The 16,799-nt window shown below is 46.2% G+C and overlaps 1 protein-coding gene across 1 annotated transcript in view; it reads right to left on the bottom strand.

Annotated features, from left to right (window-relative positions):
• The window catches only part of COL4A1 (collagen type IV alpha 1 chain), a 151,016-nt gene that overhangs the window by 71,884 nt on the left and 62,333 nt on the right, over positions 1-16,799 (bottom strand). The gene's annotated exons all lie outside the window — the stretch shown is intronic.

The following is a 16,799-nucleotide window of genomic DNA, read 5'->3' as shown; positions in this document are numbered from 1 at the left end:
CGGCAGCAATCAGGGGCCAAATCCAGCCACTAAAGCTAGGTGTTGGCACAGCAGGGGGCCTTTATCTAATATGTGCAGAGCTGAAGACAGCCCAGTGGTAGCAAAACCATCCTTCAAATCAGTTGCACGCAGCTCTCTGAGGGTTCCTGCCTGGGTGACACCCCAAGGATGTCAGGACACACAGCTACACACCAAGAGGCAGCCTCTGTGTAGACTTTAGAGGATTGGTACTGACCTGCCGAGAGGTGGGAAGCCAACTGAGGAATGTCCCTCAAAAGAGCCCTAATCCAGGGTGGGGCTGAGCTGCCCAGTCACTGCTGCCAACACTGTGGTTGACTTTTGGTTTTGGTTTTTACTTATTCCATTAAAATATACATATAGAATACTGTCCTCAAAGGGCTAGAAATGGACACGGCATAAATGAATGCTTCCAACCTGAGCTCCGGCCACTGCAGGAATGATCACACTTAGGAGCTGCTGAGAGTCTGCACATGAAATCACACCTCTGCTCACCGGCACAACTGTCTTTTTAGGACGTTCCATGAAATTTATCACAATTCTAGGTCATGACTTAGTTAAAGATTTGGGAGAAGAAGAGAGATTGCAGGACCATAAATAATTGATAACAAAATATCAACAAGAGGTTAGCTCTCTTCTGAGTTTGTATAAATAGAGAGAGAGAGAGATGGAGTCTTGCTCTGTCACCCAGGCTGGAGTGCAGTGATGCGATCTTGGCTCACTGTAACCTCCGCCTCCCAGGTTCAAGTGATTCTTGTGCTTCAGCCTCCCAAGTAGCTGGGATTACAGACATGCACCACCACGCCTGGCTAATTTTTGCATTTTTAGTAGAGACGGGCTTTCACCATCTTGACCAGGCTGGTCTCGAACTCTTGACCTCAGGTGATCTGCCACCGTGGCCTCCCAAAGTGTTGGGATTACAGGTATAAGCCACTGGGCCTGGCCTAATTTTTTTTCTTATAAAGACACTTTGCTTTATTTTCATTAGCTCCAAAGCGAGGACCCTGAGGGTTCAACAGATGTGTTCTCCATTAGCAGAAATCAACAGATGTGTTCTCCATTAGCAGAAATGTTGAGAAACACCAATTAGTGTCTCCTAGATAGCTGAGGATGTTATTAACTTGAACGGAATAATGTCTGTGGGTGTGGGGCAGCATCGTGGAACAAAACCAGGACACAGAAAAATCAGGAAATGCCACAAGGTAGGTGATGGATTTTTTTTTTTTTTTTTTTTTTTTTTGGTCTGTGATAAAAGTAAACTTGAAAAATGCAGATGATATACTCTGAAGGTAAGAATTATAGTTTATAACACAAAAGCATGCAAGATAGTCTTTAGGTTCAAACCTTGAGAGAATTGCTCATTGGCAATTAAGAAAAAGCTTAATTTTTTTCTTAAAATTGTGTTAGATATAATTATTTATCAAAATTGGGTTTTACAGGTTCCCTGCCAGGGGACATCCTGGGTCCCCATCCTCTGAGTGGTCTCCTACCAGGAGATGCCGAAACCCAGCAGGCAGTGACTGCTATTCTGTCTAGTTCCCTCCCCTAGCACCTCGAACAGATGGCACAGGGTAGGTACTCAATTAATGTTTTCATGAGTGGGCCGGGCGCAGTGGCTCACGCCTGTAATCCCAGCACTTTGGGAGACTGGGCAGGTGGATCACCTGAGGTCAGAAGTTCAAGACCAGCCTGGCCAACATGATGAAACCTTGTCTCTACTAAAACTACAAAAACAACCCAGGCATGGTGGCACACACCTGTAATCTCAGCTACTCGGGAGGCTGAGACAAGAGAGTCGCTGAACCCAGGAGGCAGAGGTTGCAGTGAGCCGGTATCACACCACTGCACTCTAGCCTGGGTGACAGAGAGAGACTTCGTCTCAAATAAATACATAAATAAAAATAAAATATTTTCATGAGTGAATCGAAAAAGATCCCAAGAAAATGATATAAATCTACAAGAGGGCGCAGATTTAGGAGCCCTATTTTCAAACAACTGCAAAAACACACACCTGCACTGTGGGGAGCACACGGAGCTCTGGGCGCCTCGCTCTCCACGCGCTCTCTTCTGCAGGGATGGGAAAAGACCGTAGCCTAGCGCTAGAACATTCTGGTGCTGGCTCCAGCGCCAACCGCCAACCCCTGGGACACTCTAAAAGTCAGTTTCAGCATCATCTGTAAATCAGGGATGACTCCAGCTGCATGACTCACCTGGCAGCATTACTTTAAAAATCAAACGTGCTCAAGTATTCAGTTAAATGCTACGCAAATGGTTCTGAAAGAAACTGTCCTACTTTACTGTTATCTAAACACATAAATATTTTGTGTTTATTCTCACGATTTCTATGTCCCAGGAGCCAGCTGCATTTCCCCTGAAGCCACGGAATGCTTTAAAAGAGAATAAAAAGGCCACACTGCTAGTGTTCCCAGCAGTCATGACCCAGGAAGTATCTCATTCCTGTTTTTGTGGCTAAGACAGACATAAGAAAATCGGAATTTCTTGAGTATTTTAGAAAGATGACAGTTTTAAGAAACTCCCCCCCTTTATCTTACACTCAAGGTTTTGTGTTTCTTCCTTAATAAATACTTCTGGAATTCATGCTGCTCAAGCCTAGAACATTCTATTGATTCTGTCAGGTCAGCATGGGTCTTAGGAAAGCCACTACAATCCTCCACAGATAGCCTGTAAGTAGCTAATGACATACATAGGTCCAGAATCCTCAGATCACTCCCTTACTCCCAAGCAAGTTACTTGTCTGTATCTTATCACTGATAACATTTCACCCCAGGATGCTGCAGTAATTTCAATACTCTGTTAATCATACTCGGAATCTCAGAGATAAGAACAGTTCTAAGGCAGTTAAAACTTGACAAACCAACTTTGCCCACAGAATACAATGTAATCTCAGCAGAGCTGGAGGTTTCACAAAACCCACTACTAACCTAACTCATTAATTTGAAAAAGCAGTAGCGAGATTGATCTAAATTAATAAGTAACTGAATTTTAATCTCTTTTAAGTAAACACTATTAAAACCTTTAAAACATACACAGTCACCCAAAGAAAGAAATTAAGCCAACATCTTTAAGTTTTATTTTCTTTTGTGTTTTGCTTACAATCTTGGTTTTAAAACTGGATAGATGAGAAAAGCATATAATTGCAAGCTCAATACCAAATATTGGTGCATAATTAAGACAATAAATGCCTATTTCATAAATACTTAAAAATGGTCTTCCCTGAGCTGGTAATCTCTCTTCACCTCAATACTGTTCATCAAATTGGCAAGACTGTTTTCAAAAGATAATGTGGAGATATATTTTAATCCAAGGTGTGGCCCAATTATTTAAAAATTTTACCAATAAAATCTTATATAATGCCATTTTCACTATGCCTAGTTTGTAGATGTTTTAAAGATTAAACTTACAGTACCATTTCCTGCCTTTTTTTCTTAACTACTTAATGTCAATTGACTAAAATATTGAGATCTTTGGCTAGGAACTAAGACGTGGAAACAGAACAATTGGGTTACAGTTCGTAAATTATGAGGTATTAACTTCCTAATAAAAGTAGATGGTAGAGTATACAAACGTGACATTTCCCTGTGTACGTGGGAAATTTTTTAAAGTTCTATCAATTGGAAGACAGATGACCAAGTGTGTGTATGATGGACACACACACAGCATCAGAGACAGAGAGCGAGAAGCTGCACTAAGAGGCAGGTCGGGGACACCTGCTTCCCACACCCTGCACCCCCCACTCCCAGGGTCTGAGGTCTCAGACACATCACTGAGGAATTCCTCTTTGGCAAGAGACAGCCGGCCAGCCAAGCATCCCGAGACAGCCATTCCTTCACTCCCAGATACACAATTGTCAACTTGGTGGAAACTCTGAGCTCTCATGGGAATTCTAAACCTGCAACCACCCACCCTTGGTTCTCCACAGGGAGAGTCCGCGTGTTTTGTGAAGAAACAGAGGGAAAGCAGTCATCTTCTTAACAGCGATTTGATATTCCACATAAATGTCCTGCCGTGGGTTAGGCCCAGAATTTCGGGATAGCAAATTAGCATCCACAGCATCCAGTCCACACTGAGTGCCCAAGAGCAGCGCCCTCCAAAATCCCCACTCAGGGAAAAGGAAGCAGGTGGATAGGAGGATGTCATTCAGACCACGTGGTGAAGGCCTGGGGGGGTGGTTTCTGAAGAAAGTGTGTATGTGTCGGGGGTCTGTACATGTGCATGGTGTACATAGCATGTATGTGTGTGTGGTGTGCATGTGTTTGGTGTGGGGGGGTATGTATGTGTGGTGTGTTGTGCCTGTGTGTGTGGCATGTGTATGTGTATGTTCTATGTATATGTGTATGGTGTGTGGTGTGTATATGTGTGTGGTAGGTGTGTATGTGTGTGTGGTGTGTGCATGTGTGCGTGCATGTGTGGTGTGTGCATGTGGTGTGTGTGTGGTGTGTGCATGTGTGTGGTGTGTGCATGTGTGGTGTGTGCATGTGTGTGTTGTGTGCACATGTGTGGTGTCTGTGGTGTGTGCATGTGTGTGGTGTGTGCACGTGTGTGGTGTGTGCATGGTGTGGTGTGTGCATGTGTGTGGTGTGTGTGAGGTATGTATGTGTGGTGTGTGGTGTCTGTGTGTGTGGCATGTGTATGTGTGTGCTCTATGCATATGTGTATGGTGTGTGGTGTGTATATGTGTGTGGTAGGTGTGTATGTGTGTGTGGTGTGTGCATGTGTGGTGTGTGCACGTGTGGTGTGTGTGGTGTGTGCATGTGTGTGTGTGGTGTGTGCATGGTGTGGTGTGTGCATGTGTGTGGTGTGTGCATGTGGGTGTGGTGTGTGCATGTGTACATGGTGTGTGCATGTGTGTGGTGTGTGCATGTGTTTGGTGTGTGTGCATGTGTGGTGTGTGTGGTGTGTGCATGTGTGTGGTATGTGCATGAGTGTGGTGTGTGCATGTGTGTGGTGTGTGCATGAGTGTGGTGTGTGCATGTGTGCGTGCATGTGTGGTGTGTGCATGAGTGTGGTATGTGCATGTGTGTGTGCATGTGTGTGGTGTGTGCATGTGTGTGTGCATGTGTGTGGTGTGTGCATGTGTGTGGTGTGTGCATGAGTGTGGTGTGTGCATTGTGTGTGCATGTGTGTGGTGTGTGCATGTGTGTGGTGTGTGCATGTGTGTGCATGTGTGTAGTGTGCGCATGTGTGTGGTGTGTGCATGTGTGTAGTGTGCGCATGTGTGTGGTGTGTGCATGAGTGTGGTGTGTGCATGTGTGTGTGCATGTGTGGTGTGTGCATGTGTGTGGTGTGTGCATGTGTGCGCGCATGTGTGTGGTGTGCGCATGTGTGTGGTGTGTGCATTGTGTGTGCATGTGTGTGGTGTGTGCATGTGTGTGGTGTGTGCATGTGTGTGTGCATGTGTGTGGTGTGTGCATGCACACGTGGGATAGAAAGGACAAAGCCCACAGGTGGCAGGCGTGGGAATACCCTGGAAAATCACGCAGGTGTACATGAGCCCTGAACAGAGAGAAAAGAAAAGCAGAGGGGAAATGATTGGGAACTTGTGGGAGGAACAGGAAGGGCAGAAATTTTAACAGGAAATAAGGGAAAAGGGGGCAAGTGAGGTGGTGCAGGGCGGTCCAGCTCCTCTGAGACCACGGGCGCCTCCCCGGGGTCTCCTGCAGAAGCCCCTGCCACACCCTGCCCAAGTCCCTGTCACAGGTCCACAATAGAGAAAACGCTGCTCTGCTTTCCGCCCCAGTCACACCGGCGTGCTGTTCTCGCGTTTGCTGGAAGTTCCCCTGTGGTACGCTCCTCGGCCGTGGCAGGCAGGACATCTGTGGAGCCACAGTCTCCTGCGAAGAAATGCAGGTTCCACGTGCAGAGGCGAAGTGAAGACGCCTCCAGCCACCCAGGACCTCTGCTCCCAGGGCTCCAGGTATGTGGCCCAGGCAGGACAGGGTGCATCCCTTCACCCAGGGCCTCTACATTCAGATTCAGGGCAGGGCGGCCGGCCTCTCCTCCCAATCAGTAGGCAGAATCTAACACCTTTCACCCTCATCAGCCCCGTCAGGATGATTCATGACGTTGCATCAATAAAACTCCAAGAACGTGGAGACAGGATGCTGCAGCCCAAAGCCCTGACTCGGAAGCACACATGGCATCTCCAGCCCGCATGGTGAGGAGACAGCCAGTCTAGGAACAAGGTCCACCGGGTGCCTCTCGCCCTTGCCCCAGCCCTTGTCTCATCTCATATGGATGAGATCAGGGAGCCCGCATGGGCCACAGAGAGACAAACCGTGACAGTTTCACACTCACGGAAATGTGGAATGTCTGGATGTTCTAGACGCTTGTGCGCGGAAGTGAGAAGGTGGGGTGAGGGGCACAGTTGTCCATGGACGTTTCTCAAAGCACCAACATTTCCAAATCAGGAAAAACCCGATGAGAAACAGGGAAAGGGGGTCTGAGGCGTAACGCACGGGCCGCAGCACCTGAGCGGCTGCCTGAGCTTTTGGGGCCTGTGAGTGACCGTCGGGTTTGCCCTTCCCTGCCCCCCGCAGATCAATTTCTGCCCATGGGACATCCATTCTCACAGCTGTGCCTTCTCTGTACCCAGAGGTCTTAGCAGAGTGTTCATGTGGGAGTTCAATCCTGCTATTACCGGCCAGCGTCTCCCATCATGAGCCTGCAGGGCAGGCGCCACAACTGCCACTGGCCACCGCCCAGGCCCACTGGCACAGGAGGAGCCCACCCCAGCTCACAGGACAAGAGGCCACTGGGATGAGGGGACACCGGCTCTCCAGCTCAAGGAACCTACTGGATCAACTACGGACAGAGGTCATTCCTTTACCAATCTTCTCGGGAAAACCACTTCAAAATCCGGCACATCGCCACATGTCACAGACCCGGGAACTGAAGTCTTAGGGTTGTGGGTTTCTCACCTAGGAGGGCAAACTAATCTGAGGCCCTAACACGCCAACTGAGACGCCCACAGAAAACTCTCTGGTGAAGTCCTCAAGCTCTAATGACGCGTGGAAGAAATTCACATTTATCATTCATTATCTTCATCTATTTGTAGAAATAGCTAACAAAGGAAAAACCCTACCAAGGGTCTTTAACCCAAGGATGTTTTTATTACAGCTTTTTAGAACTTAGCCAGGAATCCCTGTTAGTTTCTTGTGTCAGATTCTCATGTGAAGACATCCAGAATCATTGAATTTGGGGCCAGTTAGCATTAACCTCATCAAACGATGTGATTAACCAAGGCTAAGCTATATCAAGTGGACTTTTACCATGTTTAATGGATTTGCCAAAGGGAGAAAAATATGTCAAAGGGGCACCATGTCCCCAGAGTCATCTGGTTTGCTCATTAACTCTGACTAATTCTTCCTTTGTTTAATTGCACATTGTGCTCAACCACTTCACAAGGATGGGGGTTCCGTGAATACCATTTTTGAGCGTGCAGTTCTCCAGACCCACCTACATAATTATCTAGCCTCATAACTTGCTGTCTAGAAACATATTTGAATGCTCAAAATATTCTCCCAGCAAACAGGAGGAAAATCCAATTGCCCAGTTTTCATTTGTCAGGGTTTCTTTTATGTTAAGTCTTTGATCTTGAATTAAAATATACACTCTCATTTTGCTCCTCTGAAAAGAAAGCTGCTTTCCTGCCAGCCAATGTTTTGTCAAGACTGTATTTACAAAAAATCATTTTTCCCATAAATAGTCAGGACGGAGGCTGCCAGTGCTGGGCCACAGCAAAGACAGCCTGTACTCCCGGAGAGCGCTCTGCGCTTTGACGGCACAGCACGTGATCTTCCATTCACGATGCTTGGTTTTCTGCTGCTGCTTCTGCACATGGAAACAGAACCAGCTTCCTATTTTCAAAGCTGCACTAGATGCAATCAGCTCCAAATACAGCTGCGAATCAAGAGCCGTCAATTTGTGTGATGGTCTCTCCTGAGTCTAACAGGTCCGTCCCACAGCACAGGGAAAAGGGGCAGGTTTTACAATGGCCAGACCTAGGGAGCAGAGCTGGAAATGGGAACGCACAGTCACCCTCTGCGTTCGGGAAGGGATCGTGTGCCTGTCGGTGACATCCCAGGCACAGCGGAGCCAGCGACAGGTGGGCCTCCTGTACAGAATAAGATCAACCATTCGGCATGGATCTGCTTCCGGTGGCTTTTCTAGGGTACATGGTTGATATTTTACTCTTGGATTCAGGCGTATTTTGTTTAATTCGTTGTTTTCAAAGAATTATCAAAAAAGACAAAAGTGGGTGAATGTGGGAACCCACGCTGATCACACGGATTCTCACGATTCCTCTGCCAGATGATTCATGTGCAGTATGTGGAAATAGGAAACAGGGACATCTGGAAAAGTCTTGGCATTGCACATGCCAGACAAAACACGGAAAAGGAGAAGAATGTAATACATGAAACCATTTAACCAGCTAACGGGGGCGGGGGGAGGGAAGACACTCTCAGACCCTGAAGAGGAGCCTGAGTGTCAAAGTCAGATACTTCAGGGAGCTGGAATCCATTCGAGGGCAAAAGCAAGGTGACATCTCACGCATGTTCCGCTCTCAGTAACAGCTAGACCAAGCAAGGCTGGCCGACGGCAGGGAGGGGTTTGGATGTCTGTAAGTCCCCGCACACTGGGAAAAGCCACTGGCAACAACCACAGCTCGCAGCGTAGTAGGAAAAGTTGGGGAACTGGAGAAAAGGCGAGTAATTTTCTTCACATTTTAAAGGATAATGATTCCGGAAATGGAGGATAAAACCACAACGTTGATTAGACATTTGGATGAAAACTTCAGGCAGACCTCCCAAGTGAGCCCATCTCATTTTCCCATCCACCAAGAGCATCCAAAAGCTACAAACACTACCTAATGGTCCTGCCAAGATTCTCAGAACATTCTAACGTCCTTTTAATTTAGGCCCCAGGAGTGCTTCTGTCGTGGGTGGAACAGATCCCTTTCTCTGGTTTTCTGGCCTGCCCCATCTGCAGATTGCGCATACTTAGCTGGACAGGGACCATGTCTATGCCTTTCTGTCCACGGATCTGTCTAGAACGGAGCCAGCAAGCACATTTTCCTCACATTTATCGCAACTTCAACATGCAGCTGCTACTCACATGACCCACACAAGTCCCTGCATACGACGTTTTAAATTTCTAAAGCGTTTTTATGCCTAGCATCCTTCATTCAGTTCTTTTAACCACTCTGGGGAATTTCTAGGTCAGAGCCTAACTTGGGCAGAACAACTTGGTGAAACGCAGTGGGTAGAGGGGGGAACTCACACTAGAATCAGGGTTTTACCCACCAATCCACTGTTTCACAAAGGCCGTTCCTGGCCTGAGAAATTAAAACAGTCAGGCCAGGCACAGTGGCGCATGCCTGTAATCCCCGCACTTTGGGAGGTGGTAGATCTCTTGAGGCCAGGAGTTCGAAACCAGCTTAGCCAGCATGGTGAGAAACCCTGTCTCTACTAAAAATACAAAAATTAGCCAGGTGTGATGGTGCACATCTATAATCCCAGCTACTTGGGAGGCTGAGGCAAGAGAATCGCTTGAACCCACAAGATGGAGTGAGCCAAGATCATGCCGCTGCACTCCAGCCTGAGTGACAAAGTGAGACTCTGTCTCAAAAAAAATAAAGAAAGAAAGAAAAAAGAAAAAAAAAAAGGGGGAGTCAAATAAGTGCGGGGAACCATAAAAGATGCAATGCCCACGGAAGGTCCAGATGATACACTATCTTATTAAAGGTTCTGAGACATCCCAGGCCAAAAAAACAAATGTCCATTTAACCTGAACTCAGTTTTCCCCAAACGCCAGGTCCTTGGAGCCTCTTCCCGTTTTCATCCCAGAGGAAACATCTGTTGACATCCTAAAGATAGTCTGATGGTCATATTTCGGGAAAGGCTAAACTAGACACTATTGTCTGTCAGGAATATTTAACACATTTATAAACAAAGATATTCGATTAGTCTCAAAAATATTAGAAGTAATTTCAAATATGCTTAATGCACTACCTAAACAAATCTCACATTTATTTTTTAAAGCCCCTTAGTATTGTATACTAAGGAGCACTTTTTGTGTGTTTTGATTTTATAGTATATATTTCACATCTTGTAAATAAGAAAACGGAATTTCTTTTTAAACAGTCTAGATTTGAAATTCTCACTAATTCAAATCTGGCACCATGCCTCTCACATATTAAGTACTTAATAAATAAATTACTGTTATTAATAATTCACTGTTATTAGTTCGAGTGAATTAACTTATCCAAAGTTTCAAAGAGTCTACACAAAAGTATTTGCTTTCATGTGCCTGAGTAAAGAATTTAGTATCTAAGAAGAGGCGTGACACCTTTAACATTTAAAACAATAGGTAAGGTGATTGATAGGAAAAATTTTAAATATTCTGTTCAAAACAATGCATCCAAAAACAAAGCATGCAAGAAAGATAACCGTACAAGAAGATCATCATTGTTCTTTAATAATTATTGAAGATCCAAATCTGTTCTACACAGATACTAGGAATAACAAGCAGTGAAAGGAGAGCCAGTCCATGGAGAAAGCGGAAGATTTAAAGCACTCTGCTTTTGTACGTTTTAATTTCATAATGAAAGTGTGGCTAAAAGTGTTTCTATTGTTACCCATGTGTCAATTAGAGGAAAGATCATGAAAATAAATATATTTATAAATTGAAGATGATTAAATTCTACAAAAATACAAAAAAGTACAGGCCCTGTCTCGAAAAGGACTTTCATCTAAGATTTAATTACAACTAAGAAAATACCCTAAATTTATTATCTTAAAAGAAAGTGCGTCCGTTACCTTAAAGGCATTGTTAGATTCTAAGGCACTTTGACAACTGTTACAATATAGCACAAAAGCGACCAGAATGTTGAGGATGAGGTGTTAAAAGACAGCATGCAGGTTGAGGCCTACACACACCTCACCGCAGAGATGCTTCAGTGTCTCTGGCAGTGGAAGCTAATAAAAAACAATCCGTGTAAAATGGCACACCTAATTCAACAGACTGGACAATCCAGCCTCTTCTCTTCCTGTATTTAGGTATTAGGTTGGTGGCATTCCTTACAGATAATATTTTTCTTCTTATTTTGTGTGTCGTTGAGAGAGAGATACTAAGAAGGCTCATTTGGCATCTCTCAAAAGTGCCCAGCAACGTAACGACTGAAAAACACATGCTGATTAATTAACCATGTGTCTAAGGATCGGCAGAGGCAGTCCCTCTCTCCAGCTCTAAGCAGCCTGTGAAGAGGGAAAAGAAGACACCTCTTCCAGCTGCGGAGGAGGTGGAGGCCCAAGTGGATGACCGTGAGTCAAACAGAGGATGTGTGAGAAGCACGGCCAGGCCCGCATCCTGGGGAACTGCAGAGAAGCAGTGAAGATCTCCAGCCTCCGAGCAGAGCAAGGAGCTTCCTGCAGAGCAGAGTCTATACTGGGATTTCCCAAAGGCAGGGGCGGTGGGGTGACCCAGTGCTCACTCTGGGGGTGTTTCTGCAGCCCTCTCACAGGTCTGAAAAGGCTTACTTCAAAATGCTCCCCACTTAGAGAGATTTTTACTCCTAACACACTGGGAAAAGCACTCCTGCATGGGGTGGGATGCGCGTTTTGCTGAGCCGGGCACCCTTAACCTGTCTTAGGAGAGGGGAGTGGGGCAGACATGGTTGCCGACTGTCTGACCTGCCCCCTGTCACGTACGAGGGGCTTGCTGTGAGTTATTTGTTGAGCCAGACTGGAGGCCCATGTTGACTCCTTTGGCGGAGACTCCAGTCATCTGGTTCAACAAATAACCCGCTCCTCCTGACCTGCCAGCCTGGAGGCCCACATCCACTCCTTTAGAACAGGAACCAGAGGCCTGCCCATGGCCCCAGAGGAACAGGTTCATTTGCGGTCCTCCAGCAATCCTCGCCATCGCTGACCATTAGAGAAAGGCTTCGGAAGGCTTGCTGTCCTTGGCATGTGGCCAGGGGAGCGGGGTCTCCCCCACGGAGTCAGTTGGATAGAGAAAAGGAACTTGCTCAAGACGTCGGGATATTCTGAGCTGTGTGTTCAACTGGCCAGACTCCCTCAGATTAGGATCTGCTTATCTGAAGGAAACTGAGTCGTGCTCTGGTTAGTGTCTGAATCCTGTTGTCTTTTATTAGCTATAAAAGATGGGGTTAGGCCAACAGTTCTCAATCCAGGGTGAGTCTGCACCCCCTCTTTCCCCACCAGGAGACACTTAGCATCACCTGGAGATACATTTATGGCATCTAATAGAGAGGGGCTGGGATGCTGCTCAGTGCCCCACAATGGACAGGACAGATCCACAACCAAGAATTATCCCACTCAGCTGTCAACACCACCAAGTGGGAAAAGCCTGGGCTGGCTGGTTTCTTCCACTGTACGATAGATATTGTAATAACGTGCAAAGTGTTAGGATTGGGGCATAAAACACACTCAGACCCAGGCCTGGCTTGAGGTACGGCCTCTTTCTCTTTCTTGCTCTGACACTCGCAAGCCAGGATTTTCCTATCCTGGCCTAGATCTGTTGTGTAAAAGCAGCAGCTAGAGCCAAATGTTGAGATGCAGAGACAGGTTTATACAAAGGTGTGACGTTGACATGCACTGATTGTGTCAAAATAGCTAGGCACTAAATGGCTGGTACAGCTACAAGCTGTTCACCATAGCAAGGGAAAGGGCATCCTGTAGAAACTCAGCCATACACAACATGAAATTCTTCCCAGATTCCCCGGGCCGGAAATGAAATCACTTCCAGATTGGCCACAGACTTCTCCAGCCCTTTCAAATCAGATAAGGTACACATTTTAGACAAACAGACAGCAATACCATTTTCAAAGTTCTCTGCCTGGAAAGCCATCTTTGCTTGTCCTATCTGATTACAACACTGCTGCAGTGCAGAGCCAGTGTGGACAGGAGCTGTGATTTACCGACTGTCTAATTAGTAATAACAGGATAACGTGCCGCTTCTCTACGTCTTTGCCAAGGATCTGGGTATCAGCGGGGTTAAAGTATTACAAGAAGATACAGATAGCCACACAGTTGTCACTATTCACTAGCAAGGCTACAAATCTGCTTAAGACTGTGCTCACAAGACGGGCTTGGGAATGTCCCTTCCAAGAGTCACTACAATAGAAACCATCCATTGTTCGCCAGGACAGCATTCATCAACTGGTCCCAAGAGCTGTTTTCTCTGAAGAATGCAGTTCAATTAACATGTGTCTTCACACATATGTGCGACACATGAACCTAGTCTGTATCCAAGTGAGTCCGGTGAATTAGCGAAGATGTGAGAGGCTGGGGTCCCACTGCAGCTGGGAAGCTGTCACTTGATTTTATGCTCCAGGTCCCAGGGATCACTTCCTTCTCAGAAAAACTGTAGTATCTGTTTTCTCAACTGCTTCTCCTGGAATCTGATCATTTACTCTCACCTTGTTATTTACTTATGTCCATCAGTCTTCCCTCTCTTGTTTAACTTTAAATTCCCTTTTTTGGACACTGCAGGGACACAGATTATGGTGACAGTGCTATGGAAACGTGGGCTCCCAGGTTAGATTATTTGAAAGATGTCTTGTGAAAATGCTGTTTTAGCAAAACATAAGCAGTTAATTTCCTTAGCACAAGGCAGTAACTTCTGGGGATGTGCTGCCTTTCCTACTATCTTAAGTAGTTGAGAAAATCAGATCATCAAGCAAAAGAAAAGCTTAACTTTTGGCTATTTCTGTGAAGGCAAGCATTCAAAACCCTAATCAGTTTAAGGAGATAGCATTCCCACACTGTCTCCGGAGGAGCACAGAGCCACTGCGTGCACGTCCAATTAATTACCTAACAGAAAACATCTGAAGATAGGAGCGGCCTTCCAGGCAAGAGGGAAAATAAACAACTCAGCAAAGATTCTGTGAAATCCAGTAGAAGCCTGCTGAACTTAACTGATGAACTCAGATCAAACTACCTCGTACTTATTGATTACGTGAAAACTATGAGATTATAAAACCTGCAGTGATTTGCACTAAAATGCATTTATGGTATCTACAGAATATAAGACATCCTGCCCACTGTGTCATATCTCTGTAGAAAGCAGGACTTAGTCAAAAGAGATGTGCACTGGAGATACGCCAGTTTCTGTTGAGGATACTGGTGGTTTGCAAACAATAGCGTCAAAGTGTTCCTCAAAGAGACATGGGAAAAATGATTTCCAAATTTCTAAGGCTGTGATGTTCTGACCCAGCCAGGTAAATTTCACTGCCTCTGAGCTGAGCCTACTACTGTCCTGTTTTTAAGAATAACAAAGTAAAATCAATTTAATGTGTAGACATTTGGGAATATCAAAGCAACCTGAGGATAGAAGGTGTTCCGCTGTACCTCCTAAGTAAACCAGTGATTTAATACAGCAGATTCGCATTCCACGATTCCAATCATTTTGTTGTTACACTGCTCGGCGTTTCTAGGGCTGGGACACTCTGAAAGCGCGTAGGAGGTGGCAGCCACTGGAGTGGGTCCATTTCTCCTCCTGACCTACCAGCCTAAAGCACATTTCTTTCTTAGCTGACTTTGGGCTGAGAGAAGGGGAACCAGATATGAAACCTTAGCTCAGTGAAGCTTGAGGCGTTTCACGTCACGAAATTGATTATTTTAACAGGACTTCCAAGACAATAAGGGGAAGTTTAAAATGTCCTTGTCAGCGGCAGGAAGGGCTCCTTCCCCTTCTCAATGCTGTGTGAACCATAGGACCTGAAATGTTTATGCTCAAGATGAGAAGAAAGTAGACCTTGTCTATTTTTGTTAAAATGATGGAATACTAAACCATTCGCTATTGGCCTAGGCCAAGGTTACAAGAGGCCTTTCAAATCCATTCAGTTATCGCCTTTTAAGTCACAAATTCAGAATGGTCTAAGGTAGAGCTTGCTAGCATTTTATTTTAAATGTTCTTTATGGGATTAAAAACAAACAAACAAAACAAAACAAAACTAAGAACCCCAAAGTTGGCAATGGAGATGTTGGAGCATACAGGAGCAACTCAGGCCGAAAACAGTTCTGGGGGTGCTGGGGTCCCTGGCCTGGGTCCCCTGGTGGGAAACCTGGCTGAGGCCCCACCAGGAGGAAAGCAGGATCCTGCCCCTTCATCCCGGTCCCAGCCAGGCTCTGCTGACTCCCAGTGTCAAGGCTGAAGCTGGCTCCTGTAGGAAGCTGGCATGAGACCTCCCTTGGGGCACACCTTCCACCTGGCCCCGCGTTTTCCGGCCTTCCTGCCCTAAGCAGGGCGCAGGCCACAACAGGCACAGACCTCGCTGCGGGAGGGGGCCGCCCCAGGGCTCCTCCTCAAACAATGTTAGACACAATGGCCCTCAGGCCAGGTGCCAGGGCGCCTGCTCCACACACTGTAGTCCACTCGAGTGGAAGCGGCTTTGCCTGTGAGGGGTGCCACCTGGTTCTAGACGTCAGCTGACAGGTCAGAAAGCTGCACCCGAACACTCTCCCTTGTCATGTTTTGATGAGTGGATTTTTCGGAAAAAAACTAAGATAAATTAGGCTAAAAAAAAACTAAAAGTTTTTTGGGTTTGGGGTTTTGTTTTTGAGTTAGAGCCTCACTCTGTCACCCAGGCTAGAGTGCAACGGCGCGATCTCGGCTCACTGCAACCTCGGCCTCCTGGGTTCAAGTGATTCTCCTGTCTGAGCCTCCCGAGGAGCTGGGGCTATAGCCGCACACCACCACGCCGAGCTGACTTTTGTACTTTTAGTAGAGACTCAGTTTCGCCATGTTGGCCTAGGTGGTCTCGAACTCCTGACTTCAAGTGTTTCACTTGCCTCAGCCTCCCAAACTGCTAGGATTACAGGCATGAGCACCATGCCCGACCTAAAACATATATATATATATATATGTGAAAGTTTATAGGCACAGACAGAATAAGAAGGTTTGTAACGCTCCAGAGCCAAGGAAGGTGCTGCAGCAAGGCCTGCCAGCCGGACGGAAACAGATGGGAATGGAGGGAGACATCAACCCTGCTGTCCCTCAGAGCAAGCAAGGCCGACTTGGCTCCAGCCCTGATGCTCTCAAAGCCACGTGGAAAACAGAGTAGTCATGTGCAGGCCTGAACTTCCTCTTGGCAGGTACCCCAAAGTGCTCTATTTTATAACTTCAAGGACTTTTTTATGAGTTTGATCAACTCACATGTATATTTCAAATTAGATTTTCAACAAAATGTCTGTGGCATGAGAAACACTTGTCTCTACTTTAAAATAACACTTGAACATGAACATTGGAAATTGCTAGAAAAAAATTCCAAAGTAAGAGAACAAACAGCATGAAGATGAATTAAGTCAATAAGGAAAGATGTGAGACTGTCTTACATACTTCACTCAGTCAAAAACTGTCCAGGTGACACGAGGGCTACCAACTATCAGGCATATTTTTAAAAATAATAATGCTGGCATTTCAGCAAATAGCCAAAAAGAAACCACAGAATTTTCTGTACAGTAGAATCTTCTGAATCTCAAAAGCATGAGAGTGTGGCCCAAAAAACCTCTGGTATGCCAGGGCGGCAGGTAAGAATTCACACACTGGCCGGAGTGACACCTTCAGCTTTCCGGAAAGTGTCCTACAGCACACTCCAGTCTACAGGCTCCCAAGCCGCTGTGCGCACCTGCACCAGAGGCCGAGTGGCTTAAGGTGGTGGCGTTTCCTCGTAGCCACACCTGGCTTCCATGGTGACCCACAGACAGTATGAGGACACCGCACTGTTCCCTAGACAA

The sequence above is a fragment of the Saimiri boliviensis genome, chromosome 16, assembly GCF_048565385.1.
Source record: "Saimiri boliviensis isolate mSaiBol1 chromosome 16, mSaiBol1.pri, whole genome shotgun sequence".
NCBI classification, from domain to species: Eukaryota; Metazoa; Chordata; class Mammalia; order Primates; family Cebidae; genus Saimiri; species Saimiri boliviensis.
Note: the sequence above shows the minus strand (reverse complement) of the source record. Positions and strands in the feature narration are given on the sequence as shown.